The sequence below is a fragment of the Nicotiana tabacum genome, chromosome 7, assembly GCF_000715075.1.
Source record: "Nicotiana tabacum cultivar K326 chromosome 7, ASM71507v2, whole genome shotgun sequence".
In the NCBI taxonomy this organism is placed as follows: domain Eukaryota; kingdom Viridiplantae; phylum Streptophyta; class Magnoliopsida; order Solanales; family Solanaceae; genus Nicotiana; species Nicotiana tabacum.
The window spans coordinates 159,301,003-159,313,307 of record NC_134086.1 but is presented as its reverse complement, the minus strand read 5'-3'; the positions used below and the strand labels follow the sequence as shown (position 1 = coordinate 159,313,307).

General features: G+C 40.3%; 1 long non-coding RNA gene across 1 annotated transcript; it reads left to right on the top strand.

Annotated features, from left to right (window-relative positions):
- The first annotated feature begins 153 nt into the window (after positions 1-153).
- Positions 154-7,359, top strand: LOC142161901 (uncharacterized). Its single transcript, XR_012693620.1, has 3 exons — positions 154-1,104; positions 5,205-5,278; positions 5,833-7,359. It is a non-coding gene; the product is annotated as an uncharacterized LOC142161901 (long non-coding RNA).
- The last annotated feature ends 4,946 nt before the right edge of the window (positions 7,360-12,305 follow it).

The following is a 12,305-nucleotide window of genomic DNA, read 5'->3' as shown; positions in this document are numbered from 1 at the left end:
AGTCATTTTTAATCTAAAAACAAATCTTAAAAAAAATATATACAACAATAGTATCGTATTTTTATTTTAATATGATATTTGAAAATACCAAAAATAGATTTGTTTTAATGGTTAGTTTTATTTTAATAATTATTTGAATAGTAGGAATAATTAACAAATGGGCCCGTATTTTTAATCTCGTTCGCAGCGAAAGAATAGAACTTGGGCTCGAGCAACCCATTTTTAGGCTTAATTTTGGACCTAGCCCACAATTGCCAAGCCCATAATTCCTAGGCCCATACTCCTTAACCTAAAATCCTACAACCTAGACTCTACACTATAAAAGAATGCCTAAGACTAAAGAATTAAGAAGAGAGGTGGAAGGAACAAAAAAACGTTGAGGGCTGAAATACACACAAATGCTGCGCAAAAACAGACCCCCCATGCGCGTCATCTTCTCCAAACGACCCTACCTCTAAAAATGACCCCTCCTGTACTTCGTCGAACCAGCAACAAGAGAACACAGAAGGCCGAAAAACAAAACGCTGAGGAACAACCATACAGAAATGACCTCGCCCCTGATCATCGTCTTCCCCGACCCACCCCACTGTCGTTCTCTTCTTCTTCCGTAACAGCCAGCGTCCAGCAGCTCTATCGATGACCACCCTTCAGCTCACCATCGTCGCTGAACCTCCTTGCGACCTCCCAGTGACTTACCTCAACCCTAGAAGTCAGTCGCCGAGCTCCACCCAATTCCATCGTAACACAATAACGACACCGACCCTCACGTCGTTCCTTCTTCACACCACTCCAAACCATCCCTATTTTCGTTCATTTTCACTCACAAAACACAGCGTCTTCTCACCATTAAAAGCCCTCTGAAACCACATAAAAACGATCGCAACTTCATCTCCGCTAGGTCACTGCTTTTTACCGGCGTTTCGCCGGAGTTTCACCATCTCCGGCCAGCTCTTTTTTACTATAAGATGTAGCAGGTCGTCAAAGTTTCCGGTGAGGTGGACTCCGGTTGCTGGGTTCGGCGAAGTTGTCGCCTGTAGATCGTTTGGATTTGCAATTTTGGAGCTCCTCTTTGTTGTAAACATTGGGAAACTCCAGCAATAGAAGGTTCATCTTTTGCACTCTTTTACTCTTTCGCGAATGCACTGTTTGGATATGTTAGTTGTGTATATTTGAGCACGAATAAAGTTTTTTTAGCATGTTATTAAGTTCAGTTTAATTCTTTATTTGCGGGCTTCCGTCATGTTTATTGTTTCTTGTGATTTAAAATGCTTAATCATTTTCATTGGTCAATATCGTTATGTGCCTACTTTAATTGGAGTTAATACTCATGTTAGTTTAATTACTATGGAAGTTTCGAGAATAATTCTATTTTTGTTTGATGTTTTAATAAATTGGCTTGGGGAAAATTGAGTAGGTTTGATAAGATGCATTTTTAGAATTAAATGGGCCAGTCGAGTCGTTTCTGTTGAGCTCGATTTAGTGAGCCTAGCCCAATTCTTATATATATAAAAAATTTCTCTTCAATTACTACATGGGTTAAAAATTAATGAAATTCATAACATCTCCTTCACAGTCACTTCTCCATGAATCCTAGCTTCCCGACCCATCCTAAATTCGTTCGAGCATAACAGTCCAAACACGTAGTTGCTTTAGGCGCGTTATGTTAATAATTTACCTTCCTAAACTCCGGTGTGCATTTATGTGACCCAAATTCAAAATCACAATGTTAGTTAAAATATGTCGAATACCGCGGGTGCATTTATGTGACGTGGTTCAAGACGTGTTTTAATAACATTGCAATATTCCTAAAATGACTAAAAGCGATTAAAGTTTTAAAATGCGCATAGTTTTAAAATGTACTAAAATCAGATAATTAAGCCGAATATAACAGTTGAGCGACCGTGCTAGAACCACGGAACTCGGGAATGCCTAACACCTTCTCCCGGGTTAACAGAATTCCTTACTCGGATTTCTGGTTCGCGGACTATAATACAGAGTCAATATTTTCTTCAATTCAGGATTTGAACAGGTGACTTGGGATACCATAAATTATCCCAAGTGGCGACTCTGAATTCTAATAAATAATCTCGTTTCGACTGTCCTTTAATTGGAAAAACTCCCTTATACATACCCCTTTCGGAGGGTGTAGGAAAAAAAGGAGGTCTGACAATCCCTAACTTGAATTGTCACAAATGTCCAAACACACCTGAAAATATACCTCATATCTTTTTCCAATGTCGAATGATTTTTCATATTTGGTCAACTTTTAGCGTACAACCTTCTATCAGCCCCCTCATAGAGTGACTCTAGTTATTGTGCACACACTCTAAGAACTCGTTCATCTATCATGATATTGTAGTTCCTGCTTCATCCCTTATACTTTTTACCTTTTGGCACATTTGGTTAGCTTGCAATAATAATGTTTTTAATCATCTCCATATACTTCCTTCTGTGCACAATATCTGCTTTCATCTCATTGAATTCATCTACCTCTCCCATGTGCCCCCCTCCCCTCCTTCCCACACTCAATATATCAAAAGGTACCCCTTTCCCCCACTATTCCTCCTTTTAAGCTTAATACTGATGGAGCATTCCATGTCTTAACAATCAAGCAGCTGCAACTGGTATTTTTCATAGTACTGATAGTTGTTGGGTTTGTGGTTAAACTTTGCCTCTGCTTTCCTCTTCCGCTATTGAAGTCGAACTTATGGCATTACTGTGATGACCCCAAAAGGTCATCTCGTATTTTAGAACTCAATCCGAGATTCCGAGGCCTTCAAGACCTCATTTTCTTTCTCCTCAATTTGCGTGCGTAGTTCGGGCGCGCTTCTGGAAAGCCCTTATGTGAAAATTTGAGAAAATACCAATTTTGCCTTTAAATTTGAATTTAAATTGACTTAGGTCAATATTTTGGGTAAACGGACCCACAACTATGATTTGATGCTCCCGAAGGGTCCGTAGAAAAATATGGGACTTGGGCGTATGCCCGGAATTGAATTCCGAGGTCCCTAACCCGAGAAATGAATTTTTGAAGAAAATTGTTTAACTGAAAAATATAAGGAGTTTGGAAATTGAGTAATGATGGAATATGATGGTACCAGCATGTATTTTGGCTTCGGAGCTCGGTACAGGTTTAAAATGATGTTTAAGTCGAATCTGTAAAATTTGGTAAGAATAGGACTTGATTTGATATAAATAGGACCCTCGGTTGTGAAAAATAGTAACTTTAGGTGTTCTTGAGAATTTCATTGATTTTGATGCTAAATTCGTAGTTGTTAATGTTATTTTGATGATTTGATTACATGAACAAGTTTGTATGATATTTTTGGACTTGTCTACATGTTTGATTTGGAGCCCCGAGGGCTTGGGTGAATTTTAGATAGGCCGCAGAGTGTTTTGAGACTTAAGGAAATTGCTGGTGTGATTGCAGGTCTGTAAACTTCGCATTTACGAAGTCTGGCTCGCAAATGCGAGCACCGCAATTGCGAAGGTTCATCGCAATTGCAAAGACTGGGCTGGGAGGGGACCTTAGCAAATGCAAAGTTCATCGTCGCAAATGCGACATGCACAGTAGCTGCAATTGTGAACAATGTTCACATTTGCGAAGGCAGCATGACAGGCCAACCTTCGCATTTTGTGAAGCCTTGGCCACAATTGCGAGTTCGCATTTGTGAACTTGGCATCACAAATGTGATAACTGCGACTGTGTAAATTATAACTTAGACAGGATTTCAACTCATTCTTTCAAATTTTCAAACTCTAAGCTCCCATAGGCGATTTTTCAAAGAAAAGTTCTTCCCCAAATCATAGGTAAACAACTTTTAACTCATTTCTTTCAATATATTTCATCTTTTTACAAGATTTCATCACAAAATTTAGGGATTTTCATGGGAAATTGGGTGTTTTGGGGTGAAATTTGGGGATTTAGACCTTAATTGAGGCCGGATTCCAAAATCAATTGCATATCCGTGCTTGGGGGTGAATGGGTAATCGGGATTTGATCCGAACTTTGGGTTTTGACCAAGCGGGCCCGAGGTCGATTATTGACTTTTTGGGGAAAATGTTGGAAAAACCATAATTAAGCATTTGATGTGAGTTCTTTAGCATTTATTGATGTTATTAAGCTAATTATGACTAGATACAAGTATATTAGAGGTGAAATCTAACGGGAAAGCGATAATTGAGGCTTGATTTGTGGTCGTGAAATCGAGGTAAGTGTTTGGTCTAACTTTAGCTTGAGGAAATAGGTGTTCTGTGTTATTTGCTATGTGTTAGTATTATGTACGACGTATAGGTGTAGTGACAAGCATCTATACGTTGGTGTTGAGCATGCCCGCGAGTCTTATATTGTGATCGTTGTGATTCTTATTAAATACTATCCATGCCTAGATTGATGATTATCCATGTTGAGTAAGACTTACGATCATTTTCTCGATATTTGCCTATTGTTGAGTATTGGCTCAAGTTGAGGTTTATTTTGTGAAGTTAATTATTAGAACGAGATTGGTTATAGCTGATTCCCTTGTCGGGATGTATTTATGTCTATTGTTGATTCCCTTGCCGAGATGTATTTATTTCTATTGTTGATTCCCTTGCCAGGATGTTGTTATTTTCCACTATTTGGGTGAGGAAAGAGTGATAAAGCACGAAGGGTGATGCCATGCACATTCATACTTATGCATATGGTGAGGAAAGAGTGATAAAGCATGAAGAGTGATGCCATGCACATTTACATTGATATTGATGCATATGGTTAGGAAGAGAGATAAAGCACGAAGGGTGATGCCGTGCACATTTCTAATATTCATATGGTGAGGAAGATTGATAAAACATGAAGGGTGATGTTGTGCACATTTTCATTGTTGATTGCATGGTAAGGATTGAGAGTAACAGCGCGAAGGGTGATGTCGTGCATTCATTATCTATTTGTTGTAATTACTTGTTGTTATCGGTTCAAGTGCCTTAATTGTTTCATTCCATTATTTCTGTGTTTCCTTATGTTGGTATCCCCCATAGCATGTTGCCCCTTCTCGTTAATCTCTGTTTAGTTTCTATTATTGTTATTTTTTTAGATATTGTTTAACTGCACAAGTTATGATGTTTGTTGTGTCCTAGCCTCGTCACTACTTCGCGGAGGTTAGGCTCGATACTTACTAGTACATGGGGTCAGTTGTACTGATGTTACACTCTACACTTTTGTGCAGATCCCGGTACTGGAGCATACGGACCATAGTTAAAGGTTGCTGCCTTCAGTCCAGCGGAAACCCGAGGTAGTCCTGTAGGTATCCGCAGGCCTTGGTATCCCCTTCTATCCTGTTTCTTTCTGTTCTTATCTATTTCAGAGACAGACATGTATTTTCTTTGTTTATACCACTATTTGTAGTATTCGTAGATAGTCCATGAGATTGTGACACTAGTTTTGGGTGAAGTATTATTATGGATTTCATATTGGTATTAAGTTAAACTGTTAAATTTTGTTCTTCTGTATTTCTATTTCTGCTGTTTCCTTACATTAACTTGGTAAATTGTCAAAGATAAAGGTAAAAAGGAAAAATAATTAGTAACGTTGGCTTGCCTAGCGGGTTCAATATTAGGCTCCATCACGATCCTGACAGTGGGAATTCAGATAGTGACAAGTTGGTATCAGAGCTTTAGGTTGCTTAGGTCTCACAATTCACGTACAAGCTTAGTAGAGTCTGAAGGATCGGTACGGAGACGTTTGTGTTTATCCCTAAGAGGCTACGGAGTTAGGAAAAATTTCACTTCTATTCATCTCTATCGTGCGGTTTGATTTCTCAATGCTAATTGAACTTCTACTATATTCTTACGCAGATGACGAGAACTCGTACCGCTTCATTAGCTGATCAGCAGCCCGAGCCCCCAGTGGCAACTCTACGAGGGGTAGAGGGCGAGGCTGAGGTAGGGGCATAGCTCAACCCAAAGCAGCAGCACCAGCGGCGGAGCCTCAGGTAGAGTTTGATGATGAGGTTCCGGCCCAGACAATTCCAGTGGGCCTAGCTCAGGTCCCAGAGGGGTTCATCGCTACCCAGGTACTCTAAGATACTCTGGTCCGTCTAGTGGGCCTTATGGAGAGTGTCACTCAGGCTGGCATACTTTTGGTAGCACCAGCCGTCTCTCAGACTGGGGGAGAAGCACAGACTCCCGCTACTCGCACTCCGGAGCATATGGCTCCCCAGTTTTAGACTCCAGCAGCTCAGTCAGTTGCGGTAATTCCACCGAGTGTTATAGCTCACACCAGTGATGGATCAGCTATGTCTTCAAATGCTTTGTGGAGATTGGACAGGTTCACCAAGCTCTTCACTACTACCTATGGTGGTACATCTTTAAGGATCCCCAGGATTATTTGGACAACTATCACGAGGTTCTTCAGAACATGGGGATGGTGGAGACTAATGGGGTCGGCTTTGCTGCTTTTTGTTTGTCAGGTTTCACCAAGAAATGGTGGAGACATTATTGTTTGGCCAGACCAGCTAGGTCACCAGCTCTCACTTGGGACTAGTTCTCGCAGCTATTTCTTGAGAAGTTCCTTCTCGTCACTTAGAGAGAGGAGTACTGATAACTAGGAATTTTGACGCATTTTATACTCCTTCTTGCTTACGCTTTGATTATAAATTCATACAAAATAGTCCTAAGAGGCTCATAAGTTGTGCTTCATTGCATGTTTGATCAATAAAGTGACAAGATGTCAAAGATCAGCTCAAAAGGAGTGAAACTTGCACAAGTACCAAAGACAAGACAAACTCAGGAAAAACAGGCCTAGTGCGGCCGCACTACTCTTTGTGCGGTCCGCACTAGGGAGGTTCAGAGAGATGGTACTTCAGGCATTAAGGCAGTGCGGCCACAGAAGGTTTTGTGCGGTCCGCACTGAAGGCAATGCGGCCGCACTACCATTCTGTGCGGTCAGCAGAGCTAATGTTCAGAAAGGGTGAAGTTGGAGCTTTCAAGCCTGTGCGGTCCGCGGTCTAGTTTATGCGGACCGCACTAGAAGGCTCCGCGGCTGCGGTCCATTTTGTGCGGTCCGTGGAGCCTGAGTTCAGAGAGCCAAGTTTTCAAGTTCAAGAGCCTAGTGCGGCAACACACCATTTTGTGCGGTCCGCACTAACCCCGAAGGGACATTTTTGTCTAGTTTTTCCAGCTTAGTATAAATAGATCCTTTTTCCATTTTTAGGGTATCAGACAATTTAGAACAGCTACTGCGCTCGTGGGAACATATCTTGTAGCCATTTTGGGCATTTTTACTTACTTTTTATCATTGAATCTTTGTATTTAGCTTAGCAATTAATTAATATGTGTTCATCTTCATCTATTTCTCTATTTTTCTCTTCAAGTATGAGTAGCTAGACCCATTATCTAGGGTTGTGGCTCAATCCTAGTGTGGGTAATTGATGGGTATTGCAATTTAGGGCTAGATTGACTATGGGTGTTTGCTATTTGGGTCAATTTCGTGGTTTAATTACTGAATTAGTGGTTGCAAACACTAGTTTGTGCTAAGTTGACTTGGGATCTTCTTGAGCAAGAGAGTCTAAGTCTCCGAAATTTATCCAACAAGGAATCGGGATGGACTCAAAAGAATTGATAATCTCAATTAAAGGGTTAAACCTCGAGAGAGTAATACCCGACTTGAACCTTAGTTGCTTGAGCAAATATGCATACCCAATTGGTCTTGAGAAAGTCAATTGGGCAAAATCATTCTTTCTACTGAGAGGTGTGAGAATGGGTAATATCGAGCAACGGTTATAACATATTCCCTGATCATGTCAATCGTGTCTTAGACGTAATTACCCGTCAATTGGCCATCTAGGTAAAAGTCACTACCCTAGTGCCTTTTAGAATATTTGAACAACTTGTAGCATTTTACTCTTAGCTTAATCTAGTTGCAATTATAATTTGTAGTTTGATAATAGTAAAATTAAAAAAGAAAACCCAAAAATGAATAGAACTGCAATTTGGAACCAATACACAACCCCAACTTAAATAGATACTCAACTCCCTTTCTAGCTCTCTGTGGAAATCGATCCTGACCCAAAATCGGGTAAAAGCTATTGCGAGCCTCTATCTCTACTTTTCAGTGGTGCAGAGTAGGCTGCGATCACTTTTTGGCGTCGTTGTTAGGGAGCTAACGGTTTTGGCTATCTATTTAGTTAGTTTTGTGTATTGTTCTTCTTTCCTTCTTTGTTACTTACTTGTTTGTGTCACTACTCAGGTACCAATATGGCTTTGAACAACGCTAATGACCCTCTTGGAAATGTGATTGCGGGGGAGGAGGTAGATGATGTTGAGCAAGATGAGGTGCCTCTTGTACCTCAAGGACAACGGCCGTAGTGTCAATGCTAATCCAAATGACAATATTCCAGACCCTCCTCCGCCACCTCCAAGAGTGGCTCCCAGAGTACTTCCAAACCAGGGTTATGCAAGTGCTATTGTCCCACCCAGAATCCAGGCGGACAACTTTCAGATAACTAATGTGATGTTGACCTTACTTGAGTAGCGTGGGTACTTCACAGGTGCTGGGGATCAAAATGCCTACAAACATCTCAAGGGGTTCGCGGATACATGCTAGGGGAGCAAACAGATGAATGTGTCCGAGGATGCTCTTAAGTTGAGACTTTTCCCATTCTCACTTCGGGGGAAGGCATTAGATTGGCTCGAGAGACTCCCCAACCATTCCATCACAACTTGGGATGAGTTGGCGTATAAATTCATTTCTAAATTCTTTTCACCCGGGCATATGGCAGCAATTCGAGATGAGATATTAGCTTTCAAGAAAAGAGCCCACAAAACCTTTGCATGAGATTTGGGAGCGGTATATAACGATTGTGAAAGAATTCCCAATAATGATATGGCCGACGCTATGATCCAACAAACTTTCTACCGGGGCATCAATACAACAAATCAATGCATAGTGAACCAACTTGCCGGGGGCAACTTTATGAAGCTGTCATATGATGAGGCATATGATGTACTTGATGAGATGGCTGACACTTCTTCTGCATGGCAAAGTAGAGCTAATGCACCTCAAGGCGACCCTACGGTTATTCATTTGCACAAGGAATTACATGACCATGAGCAAGCTATAGCGGAGTTGACAACTACTATGAATCAATTAGCTAAGGCACAGTTACAACAAGTCCAAAATCCTCGCCAAGTGAATGCCATGGAGGGTGTTAATATGCTTGTCAACAAGAGAAGGCAAAGAAGGCAACAAAACCAAGGGAATTCTGAGCAATTTGATGATGCATGTGATGGTTTTCAAAATGATGGTTATGATGACCAAAGTGAAGAGGTTCAATATGTAAACAACTATCAAGGCCAACGGGGCAACTCTTCCAACCAATAACAGTGGAGACTTTGGGGCATTCAACAACAAAACATTGGCAATTGAGGAAACAACAACTGGGGCAATCAGAGCAACAATCAAGGCAACCAAGGGAATTGGAATGGTAATAACAATAATTGGGGTGGCAATAATAATCAAGGAGGATGGAACAATGGAAACCAAGGAAACGGGGAGCAAGGCTTTCAAAGGCCCCCAATGTACCAACAACCGAACAATCCATCAACATTTCCATCTCAAGGTCCTAGTTCTTCGGGTAATGATATGGGTAGAATTGAAATGATTTTCGAGCAGATGATGAAGAGGAATACGGATTCTGATGCACAGTTAGCTTCTCACAACACCTCTATCCGAAACTTGCAGGTGCAATTAGGCCAAATATCTCAGTCATTGAATACTTGCCTGAAGGATGCTCTACCAAGTGATACGGTAGTGAACCCAAAGGGTGGGAACAATCATGTTATGGGGGTTACAATAAGAAGTGGGAGAGGCGATGATGTGAATGCCTCTAAGCTAAAGCAAGTCGTGGATGATGATGTTGAGTTGCAAGATGACGAAGTCCCTTTGGTAGTTGAAGATGTGGTTGATGAAAATGTGAACAATGAAGTGAGGATTGATATTCAAGAAGTCGAGGTGGAAACTCAAAATGATGTGAGCCCGTCTAGGGAACACATAATTGATATGCCGGAGCCGGTTGTGCTAAAGCCAAGGCTCCTTTGCCAAGGCCACCTCCACCTTATCCTCAAAGGCTCGCGAAGCAGAAGAATGATAATCAGTTTAAAAAGTTCATTGACATGATTAAGAACTTATTTATTAATGTGCCTTTGGTGGAGGCACTTGAACAAATGTCGGGTTATGCAAAATTCATGAAAGACTTGGTTACAAAGAAGCGTTCTATGGATTGTGAAACTATAAAGATGACTCACCAAGTTAGTGCTATAGTACATTCAATGGCCCCAAAGCTTGAATATCCCGGTGCTTTCACCATTCCTTGCACCATTGGGAGTGCGAATTTTGCCAAGGCTCTATGTGACTTGGGAGCTAGTATCAATTTGATGCCCTACTCAGTTTTCAAAACTTTGGGTATCGGGAAACCTAGTCCAACCTCAATGAGACTTCAAATGGCGGATCGATCAATGAAGCGACCTTTGGGCATTATTGATGACGTGATTATTCGAGTGGACAAATTCATATTGCTGGCCGACTTTGTGATTTTGGATTGTGAGGTGGACTATGAGGTTCCTATTATCTTGGGAAGGCCTTTCCTTGCAACGGGGAAGGCGTTGGTTGATGTTGAAGCGGGTGAGCTCACTTTCTGAGTGGGAGATGAAAAGGTCGTCTTTCATGTGTGCAAATCTATGAAGCAGCCTAACAGTACCGAGGTGTGCTCTTTTGTTGACTGTTGATACCCAATTTTTTCCTGTATATTTTCATATGTAAAATACCTTTCAAAATAGCATGTATAAGCATATATGAGTATTTTACAACGCTAAATTATTTTTTCAAAATATTTTAAATTAATTTACTGCCCTATTTTACCAAGAAAACCCAATAATTATCCCCAAAATTATCATTTTTTGGTGATTCATTTATTGGAATCTTATGTTTATATTAAAATATAGCTAAGGTATTTTTTTTTACATATTTTTACAAAATTATTTGGTATTTTTAAGGATAGAATTGCATAATTGCAATATTAGCCTTTTTAAGGTTTAAATTTGTTTCATATGCATAAAATGAGATTTTATTTTTTAATTGATAATTATGTATTATAAATCATTTTTATTCTTTTAATTTATTTCCATAAATTAATTTACTATTTTTCATAATTTTAAAAAGGGAAAATTGGCTATTCAAATAATAGCCCAATTTGTTTCAATTTTAGCCTAAAATCTGAATCCCAAATTGGACCCCAATTTCAGCCCAATTTCAGACTACCCGACCCAGAACCTTGTTAAATCCTGGCTGTTGATCAAAAAGATCAACGACCCTCATCCGTCCTTACCTTTTTAACCTAACGACCCCCCAATACCCCTCATTTCCCCTCACTCGTCTCTTTCTCTCTAACCTCTGGTTCTCTCTAGAACCTTCCCCCATCCCCTCCTCTCCTATGAATCCTTTTCACCTTATCCGACCACCCTCTAACCTATATCCATGGTGGTTTCACCACCCACCAGGCCACCTATGGCTCCTTACGTCTGGTTAATTAAAGCTCCATGACTCGACCCTGAAGGGTTGTGTCTAGACCTCTGTCGATTCGAGTTCCATGACCATCTCCAACCCCGTTCCGGTGAGCTATGTCTATTTTGAAACCTGGTCTCGACTCCTCTTGCTTAGATCCAAGCCTTTCTCATCGCTTGGGTTCCTCTGAAAATCCTAGTTGTGAGGTTTTTCTGATCTCTCTAGATCTGTTCTAGATCCATGCTTTCCTTAAGATTTTAAATGATTTTCCTGACTTTTCTTTCAAAAACTACTTTCAAAATCTTTCTTTTCCGATCTAGGGTTTTCTGAAAGTATTTAAATGTTTTTTTGACTTTCTTTTCCTTTTTGTGTGTATTTGCCTCTACTGTGACCTTGTATTTTCTTCTATTGTGTTCTTGTATGCTTTTTCTACTGTATTTTCCTCTACTGTGTTCTTGTGTGTTTCTCCTACTATATTTTTCCATTATTATGTCCTTAAGTGTTCTTTTTAAGTTCCACCTACTGGGTTCTGGTTAAGCTTCTTCTAAAAAAACTTCTTAATATGCTTCTCATACTGTTCGTATTAATTTTCCCATTATGTTTCGGATTAGTTTCTTCTACTATGTTTTCTTTGAGCTCTTCTGCTATGTTCTGCATGTTACTTTTCTATCATGTTTCTCATGAGTTTCTGTTGCTGAAAAGAAACCTGTTAGAAGTTTCAGTTCTTTTTTTTTGAGACCTCTGAACCTGTTTCGATTTAGCTACTTGC